Source organism: Equus quagga, chromosome 21 (assembly GCF_021613505.1).
Source record: "Equus quagga isolate Etosha38 chromosome 21, UCLA_HA_Equagga_1.0, whole genome shotgun sequence".
NCBI classification, from domain to species: Eukaryota; Metazoa; Chordata; class Mammalia; order Perissodactyla; family Equidae; genus Equus; species Equus quagga.
The window spans coordinates 25,678,062-25,700,277 of NC_060287.1; the positions used below are offsets into that span (position 1 = coordinate 25,678,062).

A 22,216-nucleotide genomic window follows, 5' to 3' on the forward strand; every position below is an offset into this window, starting at 1 on the left:
GCCTCAGACTTCCATGTTGATCCCATAGCTTCGTGAAGTTTCTGTCAAGAAACAAGGCAAGGTCAGGGCCAACTCCTGACTGATTTGGCTGGTAAAGATACAGTGAACCAGTTTTAGAATCAGACAGTTTATCACTTACATTGACAATGAAGGAAGATGGCCAAAGGTCCCAGCTCCTTGAGGTCATTATCCCACACATCAAAAGAATAACACTGAACCAGAGGAAGCAGGAGACTGTAATGCAAGTTGTGGGATACCCAACTGCTGAGGAGCTAACTCTGGCCTGTAGCCACTCAGTTTTATATTCTGCCTCTCTCTACTGCAGGAGGGTACGGCAGGATGATCCACACCTCATCAGAATACTGGAGATGATGAAAAACTGCCTCATGACAGCTTCCTAAAGGGCATAGGGAGGTAAGAGGGAAATGGCCTCAGAGAAGCTCTTCATAGGCCTCCCATCCACTTGTGTTCCAGGAAGATCACAAGGCATTCTGCCAAGACTCAGATTAGCTTGGGGCAAGCCTTTGCCTGCACGGTCTGTGTAGAAACATGCAAAGTTGCCATGGCACCATGGCAGAGCCATTCCACTAAAGGATCTTGGCACTGTTTCTCCTTGGGGCTATCCTCAGATGGCTTACTCCAGTGATGTTCCTTGTGCTCAGGCCTGCCTTGCGATTCCATTTGGATGCTTACCTTTCCTGCCCACTCTTGTAAGGTAGTACTTTTCCAGCCCCATGTTGCGAGAGATCTCACACCCTTTGGTTATCCTTGATTATTTCCTGACACGTATAGAATACTGGCATCCTAAAATATCACCAAGACAATATGTTGCTGAGACAAAGCTGACAGCTCTATTCTACTGCAGTCAGAGGACTATTTTGTCAGAGTCTTAGGAGCATCTCAGTTGGGGAGGGGTGTGCAAAGTTAGGATATTTATAAGTTTTTGAAGTCTGGTTAAGGAAAGTCTGTCAATGCAGAAGCATGGGAGCTTTGAGTAAAGATCACGATATAGGATTGATGGGCACAGCAAGGTAAGGATTTGGAGGCAGTGGGTTCAAAGAGTCTTGGGGGTTCATGAAACTGTCATTTGATGCTTTCTCTTGAAGAGTTGATGGATCTTTCAGGAAGCTTCTGGAATGAAAAATATAGTTATTTGCAACTTTTGGAAGGGGGGCTCAGGAAGATTATCCCTGAGCTAACATCTGTTGCCAGTCTTCATCTTTTTTTTTTTTTTGCTTGAGGAAGAGTTGCCCCGAGCTAACATCTGTGCCAGTCTTCCTCCACTTTATACGTGGGTCACTGCCACAGCATGGCTGATGAGCAGTATAGGTCCCTGCCCAGGATTTGAACCTGCAAACCTGGGCTACAAAAGTGCAGCATGCTGGTGGGGGAGGGCAAAAGTGGTGACTAGGCTTACATGTGAGGGGATGGACTCAGTTTTTGGGTGGTGAACATGATGTAATCTACACAGAATTCGAAATATATTATGATGTACACCCGAAAGCTGTATAATGTTATAATCCAATGTTACTGCAATTAAAAAAATTTAAAAAAGAGAGAAAAAAAGAAAGTGGAATGTGCTGAACTCAGCCACTACATCGTGGGGCTTGCCCTCAGTTATTTACAACTTTTATCTTCCTGGGCCAGTGATTCCTAGAATAAAGTTATGCTGATGGAAACATTGGAATAGTAAAGTCATACTAATATAGACAGCAAGCTATGTGGGTGTAGATGGTTTCAGTTGTCACTCTTGACACTTTTTTCTAGGGACAATCAAAGAGGATCTTCTCCAGATGATTGAATCTCCTGTGAGCTCAGCATCAGGTACGGTATCTTGGTCCAGAGAGCCTGTGTTCCAAATACTGGTGTGGTGGAGGCCATGTTTAGATTCAGAAGAGGCAGCTAGACTGATGCTGAGCACATATAGGCACATGCAGATTCGCTGATATCAGTCCCTACGCCATGACCAATATGTCTATTTTCTATTTTTGGTTGTTTAGCTGGAGGTTGTTTTCCTTCCAAGAATAAGATTCCTCTACTAGAATATGGCATAGTTGGGGCCTAAAAAAAGGTTCTTATATTACCTTATGTTAAAAACCTCAAGCAAACTTTCTCTGTTTATTCTGGCTGTGTTAATCATTTGACTGCAGGAGGCCTTATAGCTAAGGTTTTAGGTCCCTCTTTTCCTAGTTATAGGGAAAATATTTCAGAAGTAAGGAGGTGCTAGTGATGCTCACATTTTTCAAACTTCTGGTGGGTGGAGGATGATGGCCAACAAACACTCTTAGTCAGCTCAGGTTCCCATAACAAAATAAACATAGACTGGGTGGCTAAAACAACAGAAATTTATTATCTCGCAGTTCTGAAGGCTGAGAAGTCCAAGATCAAGGTGCTGGCAAGGTAGGTTTCATTCTGAGGGCTCTTTTCTTGGCTTGTAGGCAGCCACCATCCTGCTGTGTGTGAGGTCTCTGATGTCACTTCTTATAAGGACGTTAATCCGATTGTATCAGGGCATCACCCTTATGACCTCATCTAACCTTAATTACATCCTTACATCTCCAAATACAGTTACATTAAGAGTTGGGGTTGCAACTTATAAATTTGGGGGGAACACAATTCTGTCCATAGCATTCCCTATTCTCTTAGGAATTTTTTTTGTCCTGATTAATTTCTCTGATAAATCAGATGAGATTTGCCTTGATGCATATATTGCCCTTATCAGACCACCTGCTGTCTGCTTGGGTATTGGGCCACATTTCTGTCATCTTTGGACGTTCACTGATTCTGTGAACCCCATAGCAGGAAGAACCATTTGAACACCTAGCCTGGTAAAAAACAGATGGAGACGTGCCTCAAACCTCGAACCGTTGAGAGAGAGAAGATTAACCTTCCCCTCAGCTACTTCTATGGGGACCTCAGGGACATGTTGAGTGGTAAATTCCTCCCCAACTTCCTTTGCCTATGGAGTCTGCTCATTTTGAATGCTAACACACAGGATAAACCTGGAGAGTTCACATAGGATAAACATGGGAGCAGTGGTGTGTGAGTTAGGCACTTCAAGCTTGCAAGGAAAGGAAATTTACCTGCTAGGATCACTGTAGAGGGTGTGGTTTATTAAGGATTATAAAAAAGTAAGAAATCGCACAACTGTCCCCAGAGCCAGATAACTTTTCTTGGATACCGCCGTAGGCTGGGCGTCTCTGAGTTACCAGTCTCATAGTTTAGTTTATCTCTGTTTCTATGGCTTCTACCAAAGTGGCATCTGCTTCTCTTCACCTCTTTCCACTGCTGACCTCTTTTTCTTCTCCCTACGTCTTAGCTTTGGCTTGCTTCCTTTTCTCTGTATCTCTCAGCTTCCCCGCCCCCTCAGGTGGGTCTCTGTGTGTTTCAGTTTTAAATATCCAAGAGAGAAGATCTGGTTGGTTCAGTTTATTGCTATCCAATGAAAAAGTCCCTAGGTTCTGCTGAATCCTCAAGTCAAGGATACCACCAGCCTCTATGGCTGCCTTGGCCTAAGTAAGAATTCTGGGTACACTCAATGGTGACCAGGAAGCCAGGATCATCTGTAACCTTAGTGTAAGGAATGCTTTGTGACTGTTTTGTCCCAAAGTGAGTTATGAGTGTGGCCCACATTCAGAGTTTCATAAGTAGTCTAGTCAATCTGTTCGAGGCTATGCTGTGCTTCATAGCTCCCTTAGAATTTTCTGGATGAAGGTAAAAATAAAAAGATATGAAATATATTATAGTTAATCACTCCCTGTTTATTACCATTCTGAGAATGGAGATCTTGAACTGGCTGAAAGTGATCCTTTTCCTCTTATTTAAATGTTGGCTGCGTTGCTGTGGTTCCTATTTGTGCCTAGCATGATTGAGCTGTTTAGAGTATGAGAATGAGGAAGGTGAAATGGAGTCAGACACATTTAAATTCTATTGGTGATGCCTTAGATCACTGGAGAATGATGAAATCTCTACCTTAGGGCACTTGAGACAGAAGTTTCCCTTCAGCTTTTACGAATGGATTGTTGATAAACTAGAATGGTGTTCATCAGTCCCTCTTTTAGTAAAATTGGGAGTTCCTGCCATGGTTCCTCTGATGGACTTGCTAGACTGACTCGCTTGTCCTGTATTACAGAGGCCAGAGAGTGGAAACTGTGTTTCCTAGGTTCTCTTGAAGTTCTGGTTCTGAATCTAATAAGTCTCCACCAGTTAGATGCCTTCATGTGAGGGTTGGAAGGTGGTAGGGAGACAAGGTCTATTTTCATGCTTCTTTGGTAGTTCTGCCAGCGAGCGGAGTCATTAGAGGACGCATTTTTGGCATCACTATTGCAGTAGTTGCTCTGTGTGGAGGGGCAGCTGAGGAGATGGGGACAACTTCCTCCTCCTGGCTTCTTGCTCTCTAGATCACAGCTGTGAGGGTGTGTTCTTGATCTCAGGCCATCCAGCAGTGACTTCTGATTCTCTGTCTTTCTGATCATACAGAAAATATACCTCCCAAGGAAGGGCAGTTCTGTGACATTCAGGATTTATTCCTGGAGGCCCATCTTAGAGCTGGCTTCTCCATCCCACAGTGGGTTTTTGAAGCATCTGATTCTTTGTAGTAAAACCATTTCTACTTGTAATACCTAGAGTGGTTTCTGTTTCCTACGTGGGACACTGATTGAGACAATTCCTGTGTTTATGATCGTTAGGAAGCTGAGAACAGTCATGACCAGGCTTGTGAGCTAACATGTGAGATGAAATTCGGAAGTCATTTAGGGTCTTGCCAAATCCAATTTTCACTCTTGATTTTCAAAAATTTTTGGTTTTTAAAAATTAATCCCTTGTGGCTGGCCTGGAACTGAGAATCAGGAATGATTTTGAGACGAACCTGATGAGGAAAATTGAAGAAACCCCAATATCGAGCAATATGAGAGACCCCCTTTTCTCAAATTTTTAATTTGAGATAAAATGCTTCTCTCTAGTACATGCAGGAAACATTTATTTTCATAGTCTTACTGATTAAAAAGTTCAAATGAAAAGTTACCTCGTGAAGATTTTCTGTTACTAAAATTGTTTATGGTCTGCTGGTAGCTGGCCTTTCCAACTTTGCTCTGATGGACCAAAGTATGTATATCTCCCACTTCCCCCACTTTTTGAAAAAAAGATAAATCCTCCACTCTTTTCAAATTATGGATTTATCAGATTACTGCTTTTTTCTTTTAAACATTTTAGCTAGTTTCCCACGACACATTGCAAGTCTGGGTTTCTCAGGCCAATATTCTATGCAAAGAGCAGGCTTTTGACAAGGCTGTTCCACAGTAAATTACTTTTCTTTCTGTATATTTCATGCGAAATCTTTCATGAGCAAGACATGATTGTTCACAGTTTTATTGATCTTTACTTGGTATTTGACTCTGTGGATAGGAACCAGTTGTGGGCTAAACTCTACCATAACGAACCCAGTCCTAATTCTTACGTAGAATTTGCATCTTAACACCAGTGCCAAGATTTGGGCGTGGAAGAACAGTCTCCTGATCAATTAAAGAATTATGTAAAGATGAGTGAAACAGGCATGTTTTGACCCTTTCTTTTTACTTGTTTCTTAGTATTCAATATTACTTTTGGATGCGCTAATTGACTCTCCCCTCTCTCCCATTAAAAGTAAAAGTAGCAAGTATCATCTACTAATAATATCAAGCTCCAGAAATGACTTTGTCAGCGCTTGGTCCTCTTTTCTAATACTGCATAAAGGAATGGCTTAAATTCAGGTGCTGTAGCAGTTAGCAACTGCTGTATCAGTTAGCAAGAACAAACCACTGCAAAACTGAGTGGCTGAAAACAGCTGCCTGTTATTTCTCACAAGCCTGGGGCCGGGTGGGCACTTTGGTTCATCTGGACCAGACTTTGCTGTATTAGGCAGGGGTTGCTTTTGTATCTGCACTCAGCCGATGGGTGGGCTGGGGAGTGGTAGGTTAGGAGGCCTCAATGGGGACAATTCAGCTTTGCCTCACCTGGTCTCATCCTCCAGCTGGCTGCCTGGGCTGGTGCTTGTGGAAATGGAGGGTTCCAAGAGAGCAACCAGAAATGTGCAAATACTGTGTTGAATTTGCTACTATCTCATTGACTGAAGTAGGTCACACGGCCAAGTCCAGAGTCAGTGTGGGCAGACAGAATCAAATTGTGGAGAGGCAAAGAAGCAGGAAAATTGAGGACAATAGTGCTGTCGATCCACCATAGCCACTCAAACCCTAATCATCCTTTTTGGCAAGAATTTTCCAACACTCATTTGCTTTGTATTCAACAAGTCCACTCAGGGAGTTATTTTAGGAAACTATCCAAACGAATTTACCTGGTAGGATTCATTAGAAAGCAATATTACTTAAATTAAAATTTTCTTTTGATGCTTTACTGAGATTTTTTTTTCTTGAACCACAATAAATGACTGTTAATATTTGTATTGAAAAGATTGAGGCTAAAAATGAGTGTGATTGTTCTTTCTGTTGTAGAGATTTGTGGTCTTACTTTTCCATTTATTTATATTTTGAAATTAATTCTGAAATTTTTGGAAGGCACGACGTTGGTCCTTTCTAATGGAGATTAGGCATTTGCCTTTGTTAGTTCCTCAATTTTCTCTGCCTTACTCTACTACCCAGAATATCTGTGCCCTGGATTCTAGTTTGAAAATGTAACTTTTAACCATCTTTTACCTAATCTTTATCAAAGCCTAATTGCAAAAATTTATGTTTGAGGGAAATTCTCTGAATACTATGCAGTACACTCTCATTTAGAATAAATTTTGTCCTTGGATCAAGCCAGACCATCAACGTTCTAGTTCTTTGGAGAATTGAGTTTGACAAATTGCATTTTGGTATCACGCCATTGTTGTATAATAAAGGATAGTAAAAGGGACAGCCAAATGTAGTGGACTGTTGTCTCTACTCTAGGCCAGATTTTGTGGATGTCAAACATTTCATTACATGGTATTCTTTTTATATGACCTGTGGGGAAAATTACCTCATCATTCAACCATTGATTTTATTTTGTGCCCTCTAAGAATCTTATTGTTTTGTATCTCTCTTAAACTTTGAGCCAAATGTGTAGCCCAGCTCTACCAAATATGTAATATTATGGTATGATATTTCTATATACTGCTTACCACTTGGTTTTATTATTTTCTTGCTTATTCTTTCTTATTCTGCCCAGACTATCTCAACCTAAAAAAAAAAATCCTTATTGATTTTACATGTTTTTATAAACCACGTAAAATCCTTGATGGAATGAGGAGAGGTATATACATATATATATATGTATACATGTATTTTTTTGCTGAGGAAGATTTGCCGTGAGCTGACATCTGTGCCAGTCTTCCTCTATTTTGTATGTGGGACACTGCCACAGCATGGCCACCAACGAGTGGTCTAGGTCCATGCCCAGGAACTGAACCTGGGACACTGAAGTGGAGTGTGCCAAACTTAACCACTAGGCCACAGAGCCAGCCCCATAAATATATTTTTTGAAGTGCTAGTTTATGGATTTACACATGGTTTGAGGATGATTAAAAAGGTTAGAAACCTGCTTCAGAATGATTTTTTTAAACTAATTTAGGAAGAGGAATTTACAATTTTTGCTAGAAATACAACCACACTATAAGTAGCACAACACCAAAGCATAAAACAAACTTGAGACTTTCTTCCATTACTATACATCGAATCCATTAAAAACAATCGGCGAAATAAAGAATTATTGTAAAATTTTTTTCCTTAAGGTACACACACTAATTGATTCATATAAGGTGGTCCCTGGGGCCAGCCCCAGGGTGGAGTGGTTAGGTTTGTGCGCTCTGATTTGGTGACCCAGGGTTTCACTGGTTTGGATCCTGGGCATGGATATGGCACCGCTCATCAAGCCATGCTAAGGCAGCATCCTACATACCACAACTCGAGGGACCCACAGCTAGGGTATACAACTATATGCTAGGGGGATTTGGGGAGAAAAAGCAGGAAAAAAAAAAGTAGATTGGCAACAGTTGTTACATCAGGTGCCAATCTTAAAAAAATAAAAAAAGATGGTCCCTGATTTCTTTTAGGTACTTGGCCCATCAGCTAGTACTTATTTTTGTGGTTGGATTAGTAAGGATGCTTGATGGTTCAAATGCTTGTTAGTCATCGTCATCTTCACTTCTCCTATTCTTAATGTTTTGGCTATTTTTATTACAATAATTTCCACTAGGATTTTCATTAGAGTCAGTCATTAGTCTCAGGGGAATAAAATTAAGAAAGGATCTATGTGTCTATTTATGTAGTGGTTGGCTAGAGCAATTACATTTCCTCATTGCTATTTGATTTAGCTATTATCTGTTTCTTAACAGATCTTCACTCTTCTGATTCTGTGCCAAATTGCACCATGGAGATAAATGTTAAATCACATCAGGAATACTGATGAAAGAGGGTGATGGCTACCAAAAATCCCTTCCAAAAGATCGTTTCATCCCCCTACGGCATCATACAGGGATTTTTTTTTTCTGGGAAAGATTTGCCTTGAGCTAACATCTGTTGCCAATCTTCCTTTTTTTTTTTTTTTTTTCCCCTTTCCAAAGCCCCAGTGCATAGTTGTATATTCTGGTTGTAGGTCCTTCTAGTTCTTCTATGTCAGCTGCCGTCACAGCATGGCTACTGACAGACAAGTGATGTGGTTCCATGACCGGGAACAAAACCTAGGCTGCTGAGGCAGAGCACACTGAAACTTTAACCACTAGGCCATCAGGGCTGGCTCATCACATAGGGATTTTTGACCACTTAGGAAAATAGTCTAACAATAGTTAGAAATTAACTTTTTGGGATGAATGAGAAACTTTATTTAGAAATAAGAGATACAAGGGAATATGTTTAGAAAATGTAATAATACACAGTCCCTTATCTCAAGATGACTCTCAAACTTTGCCAAAAAATTACAGAGGAAAAAGGGGAAAAAAGACTAGCAGGGGAACTACTGACGTCTAAGCTTGTGCACTTTCTTCTCATTCGAGACGTGGAATGACTCTTAGGCCCTTACCTAGAGCTTTTGGATTGAGAATTTCAAAATAATGCCACTCATTCCCACAACCTTTGTAGTCTGGTGTCTCACATAGAGCCATGAGAACAGGTGTGGGAACACACAAGATAAGGACAGTCAGACCTCCTGATAATAGCACGAAGTGACAGACAATAGCCAGACGAAGCCCTGACAGACTCAAAGGAGACTTGAAGAACTAGAGAATCCTAATTGAAGCTATTTAGTGAAGCCATTGCACGTATCAGAGTTTTCCATTTAAAGTGGTCATTGGCTATAAAGAAACAAAATACATCATGATTCTTGCACCTTGTTTAAGCATTCATTGAATACATAAAATACATTTAAATTCTATCAAAAATGTTGAAAAATTTCAAGTCATCTTTTGGTTCTTGGTGAGAGGAGTGTCACTTGTCTGGAAAATTCATTTATATCGATAACTTCATTCCTCCGATACTAGATATGACTGAAATGCTACTTATATTTAACATTAATTGAATGCTAATGACATGATGGGTATGTTGTTTGAAATGATGTTGTGACAGCTTTGATGCAGAATCATAACTCTTTGTCACTGTCCATGAAAGACAACTCAGGGGGTTAAAGTACTTCTGTGGAAAGCGTCCGGGTGGTTCAGATCATCATACCATCAATAGTTACGTGGGATATGGTGACAGATCTTATTGTATACCCGCTCTCCTCCAAACCCTTCCATAAGATTATTGACTGTAGTTCTCTTTTCATTGAAAATAGGGTAGGAAAAATGTAGAAAAGCAGCAGAGAGAAATGAACCTTGGAAGTCTCTAAGCCAACTATTGCTGCTGGCACCCTCTGGGCAATCTGGGGGAGGTCAGTTGCCTGTTTGTTGAGGTGCTGATTGAAACTCTGGGACACCGGTTCTTTCCCTTAATACGAAACCAATGTCAAGCCAAGTCATTTAAGACCTTTTGAAAACTGACTCTAAAATAGCATGTGATATCCTGAGGAAAAAATAAACCATGATTTAGTAAACTAAATGATCCATGGAGTAAGGATTGCTTTATATGGTGTTCTCACAGAAAGAGAAGGCACAGATGATCAAGTGTGGCCAGGAACAAAACCCTTGACGCACCCATGTGAGTTCCAGCTTGAAATGGACTTCTTGGGGGCCAGCCCGGTGGCGCAGTGGTTAAGTGCGCATGTTCCGCTTCTTGGTGGCCCCGGGTTCACTGGTTCGGATCCCGGGTGCGGACATGGCACCACTTGGCACGCCATGCTGTGGTAGGCATCCCACATATAAAGTAGAGGAAGATGGGCACGGATGTTAGCTCAGGGCCAGTCTTCCTCAGCGAAAAGAGGAGGGCTGGCAATAGTTAGCTCAGGGATAATCTTCCTCCAAAAAAAAAAAAAAAAAGGACTTCTTGATGTTCCCAGCCCAGTAAGTGTTTGCTGCCCTCCAGCTCTGGGAAGTGGGTGGAAGGATTCTCACCAAAGCCTTGGAGATAGAAAGTCCACTTACCTGATGATGCTCCAGGGCAAATGAAGGGGTGCTTATGTCATTTCATAGTGACCACAGCATTTAGGATTGCTCCTTCAGATTCACTGCACCGTAGGCAGGTTGTTGTGTCACTTCACATGGCAAAAATTAAGAATAGCGAACAATGCTGGCCTAAGATTTGACTTCAGTTTAACTGATGATGATGATGATAAGTAAGACAATACAGTAAAACATGCCCCACAATAGTGAGAACTTGGCTTTATGCTGATGGGCAGTTGACTCCCATCTTCTACTCAGACCCTGTTCTTCGTTAATTTTGTGATAACTTGACCCTGAATTTTATAGGAATGAACATTTTGGAACTCACTTATAGTATTGTATGTCAGAGTTTATCGTATAACGATGATGATGACAACGTCACCTCTGGTTGAGTGCTCCCTCTGTGCCATGTGTTGTCTAAGCCCTTTGCGTATGTTATCTCATTTCATCTTTACAACCATCCTGATGAAAATCCTCTAATGAATTCACATTGGACTTATAATAAAAACCAAACTCTATACCAGGGTCTCTAAGGCCCAGCATGATCTAGTCCCTATCTGTCATCTATCTTCTTTTCCACTCCCTCAGCTGCAGTCGCATGGGTCTTCATTTTATTCTTGGAACCTGCCAAGCTCATTCTCTCCTTAGAGCTTTTCCACCAGTTGCTCACTCTGCCTAGACCACCTTTCTCCGAGACCTTAGCATGGATGACTCTTCCGTGTCATTCAGGCCCAGATTACCTCTCACCTCCCCAGAGAAGGTTTCCTTGACAACTCTGTTTAAAGAACCTCCTCAATACCTCTTTCCCATCACCCTGTTTTGTTTCACCATAACGTCTAATACTCCTTAAAGTTTTTCATGTTAATCGATTTTAAAAATTATTCCCACCAATTGGAATGTAATCTTCCTGAGAATGGACCAAATGTGTCTGTTATTATTATGTCCCTACATTTTAAAACAGTGCTTGGCACGGGGCAAGGGGTATTGAGTAAATGAATGAACCCCAGTTTTTGGATCAGGAACCCGAAGCATAGAGAGCTTAAATTGTCTGTTTTAGGCCGCACAGTTCCTAAAAGCTTATGTAGTGTTTATCCAGGCTTAACTCCCAAAGCCCGTTTTCTTAACCACCATGCTATAAGACACTGATAAAGAGAGCTCTTACATCAAACCTGGACTCACATATAGGTAATAGCTGAAAACTAAACTTAGATGCCCAAGGGGGGAATTCTGGTTGTGTTTTAATCTACTAAGCTAATTGAGTGGGTAAGAGCTTCTTTATTGAACCACTATGCATTAAATAGTGGCTGTATTTCTCAAAAGTGCTGAATTTCAAGACTGTGCACTCCAGAGAGAGCAGAGCTGTGAAAATATTTCACTTATGTTCTAATAACTCTGATCAAGATAGATGCTTTTATTTTTTTCACCAATTTAACTATGAGAAGTGAAACTTAAAGAGGCACAATTTAGGCTGTTCCAAATGTTTTTGATTAAGGAGTTTAAATATAAGCATATGAAACAGCAAATAATAAATGCTATCACTTTTTGTTGTGGTCTCCTGCTAGTGTTTATTTTAAAACATGTAATCCATATTTGACAGAAAGCATACAATTTTGCAGGCTTGCATTACATTTTCATCATGTTTTGAATTGTATGTGAGTGATAAGCATAATTTCTGGGTTCCTGTAACCTCCCTCTCATAAGCTCTCCTTAAGTTATTTCACACCCTGCAAAGTTTAATTTAAGCATGCTAGTTTTATTTGATAGTTTAAAAGGAATTAAATTGGTTTTAAAATAAATTATGCTGCAAATAATAAAAATGCTAATAGGAAATATATTCCATAACACTAACGTTGTATTTCTTGAGGCTATTGAAGCCCAGTTATTATGATCATTATAGGCAGTCTTAGCCTACAATTGATCAGTTTGTGAAATGAGCACTTTTGATGATACAAGGAAAAGTGTGTGTGTGTGAGTGTGTGTGTGTTGAAGAAGGTAGGGATAGTCCACATTTTGTGTTCTTGCTTTTTCTGATCTCATGATGATCATTTTCTTTTATTTCCGTCTTCTGCACTTTGGAAATCTTTGGGTGTGACTGTCCCAGTGCGTTATTTTCCTTTTTTGCAACACAGGGAGCTAATAAGTTACCGGTGCTGGGGGTATCTGGCATGGGTCTCCCAGACACACCTCTCCTCCCTAAATCAAGAAGCTGAGGAAGGCCCCTCATACTGCTTTTGGAAAGATCCTCCTCAGATCCCAAGTTGGGCCTTTGATGTATCTTTTCCCATAAAAATACTGTTAAATGTTATTGTTTGATACAGTAGAAATAATGGGGTCATTAGTAGTCTGTCTCAGATACATAACAGGTTAACATGTATTTGTATATTTAAAAAGTGGCCCAGGAGCGAATGAGAAAGATTCCCCATTCTAAACAACCAGCATATAAACAGCCTCTGGGAAGACAGCCCTTTCCTAAGTTGGGGGCTGCTTATCATTATGCACTTGATGCTGCTAAGTTTGCAGCTGGTGAACATTTGTGGTCTTATCATTTCTTGACCTTGTCTGGCAGGGTGGGCTTAGACACGTGAACAAAGTGTTGACCTCATAAAGACATTGTATAGAAATAAGCAGCATAAATCTCTAAGCTGAATTTGACCTTGTGCCTTCTGTCATTACATAGGATTTATTAAAAAAAAGTGTGTCTGAGCTGTTCAAAGGATGAAAGAAAGAAAAATATGGATAGAAGAAAGGAAGGAGGGAAGGAGAAAAGGAAAGGAAGGAGAGAAAGAAGGAAAGAAAGAGGGAAGGAAAGAGGGCAGGAGAAAAGGAAGCAAGGAGGGAGGAAAGAAGAAAGTGAAGAAGGAAGGAGAGAAGGAAAGAAGAGAGGAAGGAGGGAAGGAAGGAGAGAAAGCAGTCAGGAGGGAAGAAAAGAAGAAAATGTTGACACAATCTAATAATAATTTCCGTGTTAGGAAACCTGTTTTTGTCTTTCTTTCCATCATTATTGAGTCCACGGTTAAAGCTGTATATGCAGTAATGTGAAATGTAACTCACTCGTTCATTTATTCATTCTACATTCATTATTTTTACAGACTCTCTTCCTTCACTGTGCCTATTTGTCTTTTGAAATATTACTAAGTAGCCAGCAGAGGGTGCACTTTCCTTAATTTAGGTCTTTCCGACCATTTACCGAAAGAGGGCAAGTTGTTCTATAAGATTAAAAACTGTTAACCAATGAAAAGAGGTGAAGGAGCTACAACTTCTCGTTTCTTTATTCTGCCAAATGTTGCACAGTGGAATATGTAAAAGACATTGAGAATGAGGGGGTGCCGTCTCTTTTAGCTGCTTTGCTAAGAGGAAAATTAATCTTGATGCCTTCCTTTCTTTACACGGAGCTAGGATTGACAAGCCTGTGTCCTCCCTCATGAGCTGATGTTTTTTCAATTTGCTGTCTCCTTGGGGCTTCCTTTTCCTCTCACTCTGTGTGTGTGTGTGTGTGTGTGTGTGTGTGTGTGTATTCTTCCCTTCCTTCTACACCAGTGTTGTCCAATAGAGATATAATGCAAGTTGCATGCGTAATTTAAAAGTTTTTAGTAGTCACATTAAAAAAGTGAAAAGAAACAGTGAAATAAATTTTTAAACATATTTTATTTACTCCAATTTATCCAATTACTATCATTTTAATATATAACCAATATTAAAATATTAATGAGATATTTTACATTCCTTTTTTGGTACCAAGTCTTCGAAACCCCATGTAGATTTTACATGTATGGCACACTGCAACTTGGGCTGACCACTTTCAACCCCTCAACAGCCACATGTGACCGTGTCTACTGAATTGGACAGCACGGCTCTATACTGTCTTTCTTTCATTCACAATTTCCCCATCCCTAACTAAACTAGCAGAAAACAGTATATTACAAAATGGTGCTATGTATGTAAGGGCCCTTTATGTCTAATTATCTACTAATTTGGATCATGCAGGAAACCTGAGAAATGGCCTGCTTTCCTTTGAGAGACTGTCATCTACCAGTTCTGAGATCTTTTTAATAAAATGTAAATAATATTTCTTAGCTAGTCAGTTTTTAAGTGACTCTAATTCTATCACATATGAAGTACAGATTTTAATCAGAGCCTTCAATTTTATTTTTCTGAATGTCCATTTTTCAAATACATGACGATAACTATCATCTATTGCATACTTCCTGTGTGCCAAGGAGTGTGTGCTAATTGTTTGTCCATATGATTCCATCTAATAGTCACAATTACCCTCTGAGTTAGGTACTGTTATTGTCACTCTATTTTAAAGATGAGGTAACTGAGGATAGGGAGGGTTAGGGAGTTGTTCATTGTGGCCTAGCTAGAAAACAGCAGAGCAGGGATTCACGCTGTTGTCCTCACTCCAAGTCGCAGCTTCTTTAACTGTATGCATGGTGTATCCCAAGTTGTGGGTGTATTAACTGCAAGTTTAGGATGTTTGTGAAGACTAGAATTCTAGGGGCCGGCCCGGTGGCACAGCGGTTAAGTGTGCACCTTCCACTTCTCGGCAGCCCGGGGTTTGCTGGTTTGGATCCCGGGTGCAGACATGGCACTGCTTGGTACGCCATGCTGTGGTAGGAGTCCCATATATAAAGTAGAGGAAGATGGGCACGGATGTTATCTCAGGGCCAGTCTTCCTCAGCAAAAAGAGGAGGATTTGCAGATGTTATCTCAGGGCTAATCTTCCTCAGAAAAAAAAAAGAGTAGAATTCTACAGGTAGAAGAGATCCTACAATTCCTGTAATCAGATCTCTCTGTTTCGCGGGAAAAAACCCAAAACCAAACCTGAAACCAATGGATGCTGAGTGGTTTCTCCACTGAGAATCCAGTACCAGAACCCAGGCCTTCTGACTCCAAGCCCAGTGCTCTTTCCTCTGATTAGAAAGGTTTCTGTATTTAAACTCCAGTTTATAGGACCATTAGCGATCCTCTCTGAAGAAGAGGCAAGAGGTTTCAAATTCCTCTCAGGGCAAAAAAGAACTGACATCAAAAGGTTTGTTTGGGGTCATTTGTCTCATCCTGACTTTGATTTGGCCTTGATCTTTATTTAGCATTTCGGTTTTATGCTCTGCAACAAGTTTGGCCATGTCGGAGGACCATCCAAAGGTCAGTGAGTTGGCTGCTGGCGATTGGATGCTCAGGCAGGAGCCAAAGTCTATTACTGTGCCCCTGGAAATCCCCAGCTCACCTCTGCATGAGGATTGCATCCACTCCCTGGAAGTTGTGGGCTGTGCAGATTTTTTGCACACTTCTCCCCAGGAGCCTAATGCTGGTTGGGCAGCACTTCATTCTACAGGGACCTGGGTCAGAAGGGGACAATGGCTCTGTGGTGTTCTTGGGTCATTCAGTCAATGATTCTGATTCTGTTTCACTTTCTCATCAGGGTCTGTGGTTTAGAGGAGAAAGACTATTCCTAAATTTTTTTTTTTTAAAGATTTTATTTTTCCTTTTTCTCCCCAAAGCCCCCTGGTACATAGTTGTGTATTTTTAGTTGTGGGTCCTTCTAGTTGTGGCATGTGGGATGCCACCTCAGCATGGCCTGATGAGTGGTGTCATGTCCGCACCCAGGATCCAAACTGGCAAAACCCTGGGCCACCAAAGCGGAGTGCGCAAACTTAATCACTCGGCCACGGGGCCGGCCCCTATTCCTGAATTTTTTAGCTGTGCTGTTTTTAACTTCTCTGACTTGAGTCCAAATCTCCCTGACATCTTTGACTAAGGCTCACCATAACTGTCATGAAGCTTTTATTTCCGAATAATGGCTCATGCCAACATCTATGAATAGGTTTACCCTAATCTTGGATACACAACACATTTTTCATATCGAACAGTCTTTAAGTATTCCTACAACCGTTACTTCTGAGCTAATATTGAATTTGTTGTCAGAGCAATGATATTATTCAAGGCTACACATATCCTCTGCGTAATCCATTTGATAAGATAATTCTTATTATTTATGAAAAAGAAAGATCTGGGTTTGAGTTCCAGCTCTGCCACTTGGCAGGCAGTGACCTTGGGCACATCGAGAGCCTCTAGGCCTTTCAGTTTCCTTACCAGTAATATGAGAATGATATTAATTACCTTCCTCGGAGAATTAATGAGGAAGAAATGACATATATGTGAAAGGGCTTCGTAAACTATAAACTATTCAAACCTTAGCTTATGTCATATTGTCACATATCTGTGAACACTGGAGTGCATATGTTATGGACAGATTGTGTATATATCGTGATTTAAGCTAGGACCGGCCTAGGCCATAGTTACTACTCTAGGGCACTGCTTCTCAACTAGGGGCAATTTTGTCTCCTCAGGGGATATTTAGCAGTGTCTGCAGATATTGTGATGTGTCACCTTAGGAGGATGCTGGAATCTAGTCGGTAGAGGCCAGAGACTCATCTAAACATCCTACAACGCACAGGGTAGCTCCCAACAAAGAATGGTCTCTCCTAAAATGTCAATAATGCTGAGTCTGAGAAACCCTCCTCTAGAGCAGTGCTTCTCAAACTTTAGCATGCATCATAGTCACCTGGGGGGCTTGTGAAACTACAAATGGCTGGGCCCCAGCCCCACGTTTTCTGATTTAGAAGGTCCAGGGTGGGGTCCAAGAATTTGCATTTCTAGGGAGTTCCCAGGTGATGCCGATGTTGCTAGACCAGGGACCACACCTTGAGAACCATTGCTGGAGACAATTCCATCAATATGCATTGCTTGATTTCATAGGCTGCTTTCCTTAACCTACTGAGCAAACTAGTGTCTTTACTTGTTAAATGGTGCAAAGTTTGTACCAGCTAGTAGAGGAGTCTGGCCCTAGGCCCAAATTCTTTGTGTGATATGTGTGATTATAGGCAATTACAAGGCTTTTCCTGGTAGCCCTCAGGAAGAGAGGTTGCCTTTCCCACTCCAGCCTTTGTGCAAGGCTAGAGGTTTTCTGGAGGGAGTTGCGTTCAAGGACTCAGGTCCCCATCCCCTATGCCCATATGCATAGCTGCCTTCTTAGCCCAGGTGCCTCCATTCTGAGGCCTCTTTTCTGGGGACCTTAGCTAAGACACTTCTCTTCACTTGACTCACTTTTCCATTCCTAGCCCTCCCCCTCCCCCTCTCCACAGCCAATGGGAGCCATAAAGAGGCAGGAGCCTTTTGTTTCGGGGCTCCTTTTGCTCCGGAGTTGATGCCTCCTTCTGTTCTGCATGTCATCTGATCCTCACCTGTGCTGTTCCATGGAGGAAAAACGGGACAGAGGGGAGCTGGAGCTTTTCTCTTTTACTCCTTGTTTTCACTGTCGTAGGAAGTGAATAAACGCTTGGTTGTCACTCTCAGTTTGTCTCATTGTCCTGATTGACCACCTTGAGACCTGATTGTTCACAGCTGGTCTTAAGTATTTTCCTTCACCTACAGTCTCCCCTCAACCCACGCGCTGTGAAGATAAATGTTATGGTACAAAGCTATCCGGTGTGACCGACTACTCCAGAGCAATGGTTCTCAGCCTTGGCTGTACAATGGCATTGCCTGGGGATCTTGTTAAAATGCAGTTTCTAATTCAATAGGTCTGAGATTCTGCATTTCCAAAAAGCTCTGATGTAATGTGAATTCTGCTGGTCCAGGGACCACAATTTGAGTAGCAAGACCAAGGTTTCAAGAAACTAACAATTTTGTTAAAAGAATTAGAATGAATATAGAGACACACAAAACAATTAGAGTGATACCAGTTGGTGGCATCAGCTGTTTCTAAGATAAAAAAAATCAGATGATTTTAGAACAGTGGTGCTCAACCCAGGCTGCACCTGAGGAGTTTATAATTTTTCTGTATGAAAACATATTTTTGGAAGTAGATGTCTAGAGTGACAAGTGAGCTGGATTAGGAGTCAAAATATCACAGTTCTAGCCTAGAAATTGGCATTCTGAGGTGTGGGATTTGGAGAACTTAATGTCTACCAACTTGATTCTATCTGTTAAAAAGTGAGGATGAAAACGTACACTATGCTTTGATAATATATTGACAATACTGATAGATTTGTGTCAGTTTCAAATGAGAAAGTATGAGAAAACACCACTCATTTATTTGTTCATTCAAAATATTCATTAGGTGCCTACTCTGGGCCAAGCCTGATTCTAGGTACTGGGGAATACTCAGTGAAAAAGAGACACAGGCCCTGGCCTCACGGAGCCTGGAGTCTAGTCATGAAGACAGGTATCAAAGATACGATGATAAACTAGGTAAGTGTTATGTTAGGAAGCAGAGGGTGTCACGGGAGCTGACAGCAGGTGAGTTTACTTCATCTAAAAGCCAGGGAGGCCCTCCTAAAGAAAATGAAGTTTAAGCTGAGATCTGAAGGCAAGGGCTCCAGACAGAGGGATGATATGTCCAAAGGCCCAGTGATGAAAGAGCACAGTGACCAGAGAGAATGTTCGAGTATGGCTGGAGCATGGAGAGTGAAGGAGCGTGTGGCTCCTTATGAGAGGTACTATATTCAACAGGACACATTTGGTTACAGGTGGCAGAAGCCCAACTCGCAGAGCTTAAGTATAAAAGGGAAATTGATAGCTGATTGAAGTCCACGAGTAGAGCTGGACTCGGGGGAGTGAAATGAGATCATCAGGTCTGCCTCTTTGCTCTCTTACTCTCCTCTACTTTCCTCTATGTGCCAGTCTTACTCTCTTCCAGTTCGGAGGCGCTTCCTCCATATGGCTGGGAAATGATAGGGCATGACTGGAGGCAGCTCAAGATTTACAGCATCTTGGTTTAGCTACAAAGGAAAGTGAGGTCTCCTTTCTTCCAGGATGCGTATAAAATCCCAGGTAAGAATTCTGATTGCATCATGTACCATTCCAGGCCAATGATTGTGGCTGGGGGATGGAGGAGTACTGTGATTGGCTGTCCCATCAAAATCACAGGTAGGGGCAAGGGACATTACCTTAGGGAGGAGGGAGTTGCGGTTATCAGAAAACAGGGGCAAAGTGATGCTGGACAGACAGAACCAAAAAATATTCACTACAAGTATCTAGTATCGAGTATCTAGTAGAAAGATAGGGGGAGTATGTGTACCACAGTAAGACCTTGAACTTTTCCCTAAATGTAGCTTGGATGATAAGTTTGGGTTTGAATACATTGTTGAGGTATATGTGGACTACATGGTAGCTGGACATATTTGGAGCTCACCTAAGGAAAATGAGAAAAGAAGATAAAGGAAGAAAAGAAAAAAGGGCCCTTATAAATTGGAAATATTAATATTGTGCAACAAATATGAGATAGAAAATAATTAAAATTTATTTTTAATTTTAATATCACCACTGAAATTCCCCCTAAGTCGACCTTGAGATGCCTGCTAAGTACCTGTGTGCAATGACAACTTCAGTTCTTAGGCTAGAAGACAGTCAGATTTATTACTGGTTTGTTTAGGTCATAGCCTTCCTTCTGAGTCCTTTTGAAATTAATCATTTCTCCTTTGGGCATTATGGTTAAGTGATATGATCTGTAGTTACCACTACAATTGATTTCACATAAATTAGGCAGAGGAGCAATATTCCAACTTAATTAAATCACGCAAGGATATAATTTACATGATATTTACCGTTGGACAAAATGGGTTACCCATTAATGTTATAATATTAGGATTAATAGAAGTAGAAGAGTCTTAGCAAATTTTTTCAGGTTTTAGCTCAAGTAACAGAAACTGGTCAAGCAGTTAAGATTGGACAAGATCATAAGAATGTATGTGAAAACAAATTGGAAGTTCTGTAAATTGTCATGTCTGTATAATTAAGGGAATATAGGGGAAAACCTCTAGCGGGTATATTACCTAGACTTGTGCTGTCCAATCTAGTAGCTATATACATTTAAGTAAAATTAAATAAAAAATCAGTTCCTTAGTCACACTAGCCACACTTGAAGTGTTCAGTGGGTACATATGGCTAGTGTCTACCATGTTGGACAGCACCTATATAGAACATTTCCATCATCACTGAAAGTTGTATTGGACAATGCTAATCTAGACAACATTGATGGATCAAGTTCCCTTTCTTTGGGATGAAATGAGCTAAATAATTCTAACAAGAGTTTTTTCTCTCTCCCCATGTTCCACAGTAAGTCTTGTCAACTACTACTTTAAAACATCCTCAATCTACCCACTTCTCTTCTTTTCCATTGCTACCCTCTGAGTCTGAGCCATTATTATCTCCCATCTGGACAACTGCAACAGCCTCCTGACCCACCTCCTTGCTTCTGTTCTTTCCATTTATATATAGTCTCCATAGATGAGCCAGGGGGATCGTTTAAAAACATAGACCAAATGTAAATTTCTTAAGGAAAAAGAGAAGGAATGCAAAAGAAGGAAATCGAACATTCATTGAATTCCTACTATTTGCACCACAGTGTGCTCTTCTTTGAAATAAACTATCTTCTTTAATCTCCACAATAATACACAAGGGAGGTACTATAATTCCCTTCTTTTTACAAAGATGGAAATTAAGGCTCAGAGAAGGCACATAACTTGTCTGTGTTCACCTAGCTAGTAAGGGGCAGATCTGTTAAAGAAATGAATGAATGAATGATTAGATAACAAAGTCCATAAGCTTCCAGCTAGATCGCCTTGCCAAACATTATTAAACTCTAAAAGAGATTTGCTATTGGGCTTCTTTCCATTGAGGAGGAAGGAACTCTGTATTTTTATCTACCTTATCTGGTTATTTATCTGGACTTTGCATCCTCAGTTATAAGTACAGCAGTCTCCTCACCAGGTTAAAGTTGAAGGTCTCTATTTCTTTAACTCCCAAAGATACCAAAGTGGCAGGTAGAGTTTTGACATGAGTTGTCCTGAAAGGGTCCCCTAGCAGATCATGTCAGGCCATTGTCCTAGAGTTTAGGGCAACAGTTTCCACTTTTTTGGGTTTGAGGTGTAGCTTAAAATACTAGAGCTTTTGAAGGCACATTTCAAGGGGTTGAAAGATTCAAAACAGCAAACACACAGAAAGCCAGTGACGATGATAAAGCATAGGAAAGTAAGACAACATCTTATATGGCTGAATGCATCCACAATGATCACAGTGTTGGTCATGGGGTCCCTCTGACACTGTGCTACCTCTTTGCCTGCATTGCTCCACACAATCCATCTGTCACATAGATGTGTTAAGAGTATATACTGAGTTGCAGCAAAATTAAATTTTATTACTTTTATTACCTTCTTTGCAGCTGGGGAATGGGCAGAGTAGACTAGAGGTCTCTTCTTTGTTTCCTCCTAGAAATAGACCTTGTCCTCCATTTTGGTTTTTAAAAAATTTTTAATTTATTTTTTATTGTGGTAATATTGGTTTATAACATTATATAAATTTCAGGTGTACATCATTATATTTCATTTTCTTTGTAGATTACATCATGTTCACCACCCAAAGACTAACTACCATCCATCACCATACGCATGTGGGAATCATTGGTAACCACCAATCCAATCTCTGCCTCTATGTGTTTGTTTGTTGTTTTTATCTTCTATTTATGGGTGAAATCATATGGTATTTCACTTTCTGCCTTGTCCCCCTTTTATCCTCTGAGTGGCAGCACCGGGACTTATAGGAAGCTGTTGGCATCAGCTACGTAAACAAGGGAGATTCACAAGCCTCCAGTTTTGGACTTTGATGCATTTC

At 40.8% G+C, this 22,216-nt stretch overlaps 1 long non-coding RNA gene across 1 annotated transcript in view; it reads left to right on the top strand.

Moving 5' to 3' along the window:
• The first annotated feature begins 343 nt into the window (after positions 1 to 343).
• Positions 344 to 22,216, top strand: part of LOC124231450 (uncharacterized) — a 31,382-nt gene continuing 9,509 nt past the window's right edge. The window contains exons 1-2 of the long non-coding RNA XR_006886529.1: positions 344 to 414; positions 1,768 to 1,824. This is a non-coding gene — a long non-coding RNA (uncharacterized LOC124231450). The remainder of the gene's footprint in view (positions 415 to 1,767; positions 1,825 to 22,216) is intronic.